Below are 6,446 nucleotides of genomic sequence, written 5' to 3' on the forward strand. Positions count from 1 at the left end.
AAAATATATTCTACTGTAGTAAAATAATGCAAAAAAAAAGGGGAAGAAAGTAATAAGAAAGTCGTCTTCTCTTTTCCAAGAAAACGGCTTTGCCCCAGTGCAAACGAGACCTCTCCAAGAATTTAACACATCTGCAGCATGTGATGGAAACTAATTTTGGCATATTTGGGACACAAATCTCAGGAAAATGAAATATGCAGCATGTGGGAGCTTGTTATGAAGGCCTTGCTGGCACCAAGGACCTTCAGAGGACCTAAGTGTTGTAATAATTTTAGCTCATATTGTGTTTTGTAGATTTCTCATAAAAGCTTGGGCTTATCTTCAGACATGTAAATTGTAATGGTATGGCCTTAAAGCACCAGCACCAAGTACAAAATCACTGATTAATTTTGCAGAAACAAACAAGCAATTTCTTCACTAGTTTTATCTTTCCAAGCTGAGGGTTAACATGCCCTTTGTGTAAAATGTGTTGCAAAAATGATATCTAAATGTGGCAAATATATAATGAGAGTGTCTTTCTATCTCTTTCTGCAAAGGATTGGCTGATGATTTTGAGCTGGAGTATTTGTAGCTTTTGTTAAAAATAATAGAAGGAAGATAGCTTTAGGTGTGCTCACTGCTGTTTTGAAGGTAGTCCTTCTCAGCTCCACTGCTCTTTAGTTACCTTACATTACATAATAAAATTAGCAGGTTATTTTTCCAAAACTGTTTTACCTATAATTTCACAAATAGTTCAATTTTCACTTCATAAATGTTCATATGTTTATTTATATATATGTATATATATATATAAAGAGAACCAGAAAGAATATTTTTTAAGATAGATTAATGATCTATCTTTAACTTTGGCGATTTTACGATAAATCAGGCTCAGATTAATTAGGGGTTGTCCAGCTAGTTTTACTGTGCATTTTTTTGTGTCAATAACTAAAAGTAGTTATATGTATATACCACACATGATTAAAAAAAATATAGTTCTCTGTTTCTAGATATTGCTTGGAAGAGATATTTTAGTCTCTCTTTGAATATGTTAATGTGTGTGTGTACCCTAAAACTAAATGGTTATGCTTTTTGCGCTTTAGAATTTTTGTCTTAGTCCTGTTAATACTGATCGTGTAACCTAATCTCAATAGTCACATACTTTTTTGGACATCTTAGCAGGAAAACCATGAGTCGATTTGGCATGGAGACTAACCTTTCACCCCTTGGGGTGGTCCTGTCAGGACATAAAAGAAGGCACGTAAGTGGATTAGTGTGTGGAAGCTTGCAGTGATGACTCTCTCTTCAATGATTTCCATGAGCATCACATTCTTATGGTTCTACCAGCAATACAGCTCTGTGTAAGCGAAAAACATCTGTTTATGCTGTTTTCATACGTGCACTCTATTCTAGTATCTTTTGAAACTAAGGTTTTCTGCTGCATTCATATACTCAGTGTATAGCAACATCATGTGAATGGGACTAATGAAGAGCAGTATCCTAATGGTGTTTAAAGCACTAATGGCCAATCAGTCGGCTATTTCCTGGCAGTTAATGGCCATCTGGAGGAGGTCTTAATCCATCTGGTCGTTAACTGTCAGGAAATGATTGACTTGGAGGTCATTAGGACTCTTAAAAAAAAAAAAAAAAAGAGATTTTTTTCCTTCTCAGTCTCTGCACCATCATACCACTGGCTTGCAGTCCTTAAATGCTGTCTCCCATGAGCATTTTTTTATTGATTGTGAAGTTTTTAGCTGTCCGAAATGTTTTATGCACTTGATAGAATCAGACAAGTACGATCCCCACCTGAAAGTCTATAATTTAAGGTTACAATTTTGCATTTGTATCTACATAGGAAGAATCTTGAACTCATGAAATTCTGTTTAACTGAAGGGAGTTCTACATACAAAAAAAAGTTTTGGTCTTTCACATACAACTGATAGACTGTGAGTGCGACAGAAATGATATCTGTTGAAAAAGAACTAAGCAGTAAGCATTAGAAGAATGATAGGGAAATAATGGTTAAAATCATTTCCTGTGTTAGGTGAAGTAAAACTGAATATGAATAAAACTATGAATTGTCTTGGCCATCTTTGTCTTCTCCCCACATTTCTTTCTTTTTCTGCTATATGTTTAAATACATAAGAGTGCGACATTTTAAAATTCATCTTTGTTTATTATGACAGACATGGAGGGAAACCTGTATTTCCAAACCTCTCTACAAGAGCTTGCCTTGCTGGTTTTCTGCAACAATAACTTGAGGTTGTGGTGAGCCCACTGTTTAGCATAACAGGACTGCCTTGCTGGTTCCTTTACTCCCCCATTTGTCCGTGCTGATCTTTGCCCTAAAGTAAGATGAAGTCATACTGTAAGCTCTCTAGGACCCATAAAGATGTGTTAGTTTGTTTGCTGTTGTTGTTGTTCATTTGAATTTGCATTTGCATTTGTACAGGACGTGGTAAAATTGCATGTGGTTGATATGCGAGGAAGTGAATATATGAGTGAAGTTGGATCTGAGACTTCAAATATTTAAGGAGAAAGCAAAGATGAATTAAAAAGAGAGAATTGTTGTGGAATGCCATCTTTGTGTTATGATTCATTGACACTGAGGGGAGGGGAGGGGAAAGGGGAGAAGGGGAAAAACTGGAAGGAGGAGATGTAGAACAGAAAAATAAATGTAGGTGAAGCAAGAGGTCAGGTAAAATAGAGTTAGTGCTCCAATATGTGGATCAAAACAAAAGCACAGGTGATTATCAACAGATTGTTTACTTAAAGCAATAAGTATTCTAGAAGATTTGGTGACTAGATCTGAGTAAGGCCTATACAAGCAGCTGTTAGAAGAATGGATCTGCCCAGTACACTGCATTTACAGAAGCAAGAGTAGAGAAAATTTTGGCTGATTTCCACCTGAATTTCTCTTTGAATACAGAGTCTATGTATTTGTGGAATTATTGATAACTGAATCTAATATGGTATCTGGATGCAAATCACTAAGTTTATTGAGTCTGTCAGGAAGTAAGTAATACAGGAAGAAAAAGAAGTGAGAGGAAGACATTCTTTTTTTATAATATCACAAGACATGGTGTTGCAAATTATAATTAGGTCAGGAAATTAAACACAATATGCTATATAAGTTAAAAATGGAGTAACCCTAAAGAAAAAACAAATTAAATAAAAATGTCTTTAAAATATGATTGTAAAATACTTATGGGTACATTTGAAGCCACATGTTGAAAAATTTATTACTGCTCTGGTATGCAAACCCCACTACATTTTATCATCTCTTTTTACTTCACTTTTTAAATTTTATTTTGGTTCAGTTTGGCAATAAAATGGACATATTGAAAAAGGTTAGTAAATCAGTTCTGATATCCAGAAGGGGAATTTAGTGTGCTCATATTTATGCTGGGAACTCCAGTGTTTCCCTGTTGGAGCAGCTGTGATTTCAATAGGCTGCAGAGCTTACGTGTGGCAATGTCTTTCTTCTTATAATTAAGAACACCTTTACAAATAAAACCCAGGAAAGGAAGGAAAGAATGTTAGGGGTGATAAAATTAAAGACTTCTGAAAAGAAACTCTTTGAAGGGAATACAATATAGGTAATTCTTCATTTCAGAAAGGGAATTTATATGTTTAGTCCATTTCTGATATGTGCATTTTCTGTATTGAGAGCGTGCTTTTGGTTAATATGCGAGACTGCTTTCTAAGGGCCCCTTCCTGAAATGGTTTGGTCCTTAGTTAGGGAACTATCTAGTGGAGGTGATAGCAATTGTATGAGTAAAATTGCAAGAAAAAAAAGAAGGAATATCAAAGAGTTCCAATTTTTAATCTCATTTAACGCTTTATTAGGAGTTAGACAGCTCACTCATTATCCACCTGGTCCCCAGGTGATCTGTGAACTCCTATGTTCCCTGGCAGATTCACCATTTTGGATTGGTGGCCAAAGACCAAGGCTGACCAGGGGGTTTATTAGTAGTGAAAGTCCTGACCACCATCCCCATTCCAGAATAAAAGATCTGGGAAGTTTGTGTGAGCCACAGGAGAAGGAAATATGACCTTCTGCATGTAAAGAGACGGATGAAACTACAGCTTAGACTTTTGGTGGTTTTGCTATAGAAGCTTTCACTCTTAAAAAAATACATCTGCCTTTCTTTGATCCACAGTTAGAATTAAATTTTAGGGTGTATACTAAAATATGTTAACCAGCAAGCAGTTTAGATCTGACTAGGCAGGCTGCATGTGCATTAAATAATACTCAAGATAGGCTATTTTTATTTTAAATATGAATGATAAAGGCATATTGATTTCATGATTGCCACATGCAATGGGAAACAGAAATTAATAATATCACAAACTCTAGAAATTCTCTGTAAGAAAAAAAAAAAGAAAAAGAAAACATGTCAGACTACTTCTCCTGACATTTTTTCAAACCTGATATTTTTGAGTAATCCCTAACGCTTTTCTCTGCAGAGTGAGGAACTGTTCTGTATCCTGTCTTGTCTTAGTTTGATGCCTTGATGTAAATGACCGTTGTATGAACTGGAACAGGTTGCCCAGAGAGGTGATGGAGTCTCCATTCTTGAAGAAACTCAAAACCTGACTGGACTCAATTTACTTAGTTCTTATTCAATGTGTATGAATAAAAAATATACTGCTGCAAAGGCCTACAAGATGTTATCTATAAAACGTGTTTTATTGGTTTGGTTTGGTAATTTCAAGTACGTATCTTACTTCTGAAAGTTGTCACTGCTTGGCCAGAGAGTCCATGATGTTCTGTCCAGGCAGAACACAAAGTCTCTGCTGATAGTCTCTTGTAAATGTCCAGTGACCACTGTGCAGCTCATTACACATTGAGATACATTTGGTCTTTTTATGGGTACTCAATTTGTCAAACATAATTAGCTGAAATCAGTCCTCAGAGACCAGGAAAGATCATGTCTATGATCATGTGTTGTATTTGAATAGGCTCTGTTAGCACTGATGAAGAGGAAGAAAGTGTTTCTTCTTACTGTTGTCCAGACTTTTGTAGCCAGTTCAGTGTCAGTTTATGGTTGGTTCTGCATGTGAACATCATGCAATACTGTGAAGCTTCCTGTGGTCTTTAAGGAGTTCAACGAGTAAAATACACTTAATAATGACTTAGCCACAATGACTTCACCTGAAAATCTGCATTAATTTTGAATAGACTTTTAGACTTTTTTAGGATTCCTGAAGAAGAAATGTGGTTCTCTAATAAAATCAGTTAAACCTGTCACAAGGATTTAATTTTTCTTTTTTGCTTTTGCTTTGTCTGTTAAATTCAGTTGGCCTGCAGAAAAGGACATGAGCTCAGCAGCATTTTTTTCCAGGAATAATCCCTAAATTGTTCATTTTGAAAAGAAGGAGTTCTACCAAAATTGCAAGGTGATCAAATCCAACAGCAGAATTCCACTGACATGGTAGAAAATGTCTGTCAGCATTTAAACCTGGGCAGTCTTCTGTTGACCTCTTAACCCTCTTCATTGCAGCTGAATGGCATAATAATGTGACAGTCCCTCACAGGAACAAGCTGGGCTTCTTTTATTCTGTGGTAGAGAGATGAATTTAGGAGCACCTCAGGGCTGTTATACAATACTTCAGGAAGTTCCAAAGAATCTTCATTGCTTTTCTTTTTGGGAGGACTGATGTATATTTTGGAAAACATAAGCATCTAACTTAAATGGACTTACACTCTCTTTTTATTTAGCTGGGTGGGGGGAGTGGGAAGGAGGAAATGAAAGGATTTTCTTATGTACATTTGGAACTGCCTCTTAACAAGAAATACTTCCAAATAAGAGTAAGCCAAGTAAACACCCACTGGAAAAAACTTTTTTACTGCTTTGCTATTCCTAGCGGATATTTTCATTGGTTTTATTTATTCAAGTTCTGGTCACATCACTTGCATGGATGAGGTTTCATAGTTACTATTGATTTCTAAAAGGACAACCAATGTGAGGTAAACCATTGACCACCAGCATTTGCCAATGAATATCAGGCCAAGGGTGGTCACTCCTCTAGTTTGCCTGTAATCTATGAAGTCAAGTGTGGAATATCCCATGAAAAGTAATGGTGCTCAAAATTGTATTTCTTCTAAGTTTCCCTTAATTTACTTCACTATGTGAATGGTGACAGCAACAAGTCACGTCTCTCTATACATGCTATCAATTTCTCTCCTGTTTCAAATTCCCTGATGCTTTACTGAAGAGTTCACAGATACATAAATAGGTCAAGAATACAGAGAAAAATGATGTGCTGGAGCTGTTGAGCAGAAAGGAGATGCAACTGCTGTCCATGACCTTTTCCTTTTGTGAGGGACATTACATAGTTCTGCTCAATGTACCCATCTGAAGGAAAAGAGACACCTCTGAAACATGCAGAGCGAGGAAATGTTCTAAATATTAACCTAAAAATTTTCTATGTCGGCCAAATTTCCCATCTGTTTTATTTGT

Source organism: Anser brachyrhynchus, assembly GCF_964034855.1.
Source record: "Anser brachyrhynchus genome assembly, chromosome: 1".
Taxonomy (NCBI): Eukaryota; Metazoa; Chordata; class Aves; order Anseriformes; family Anatidae; genus Anser; species Anser brachyrhynchus.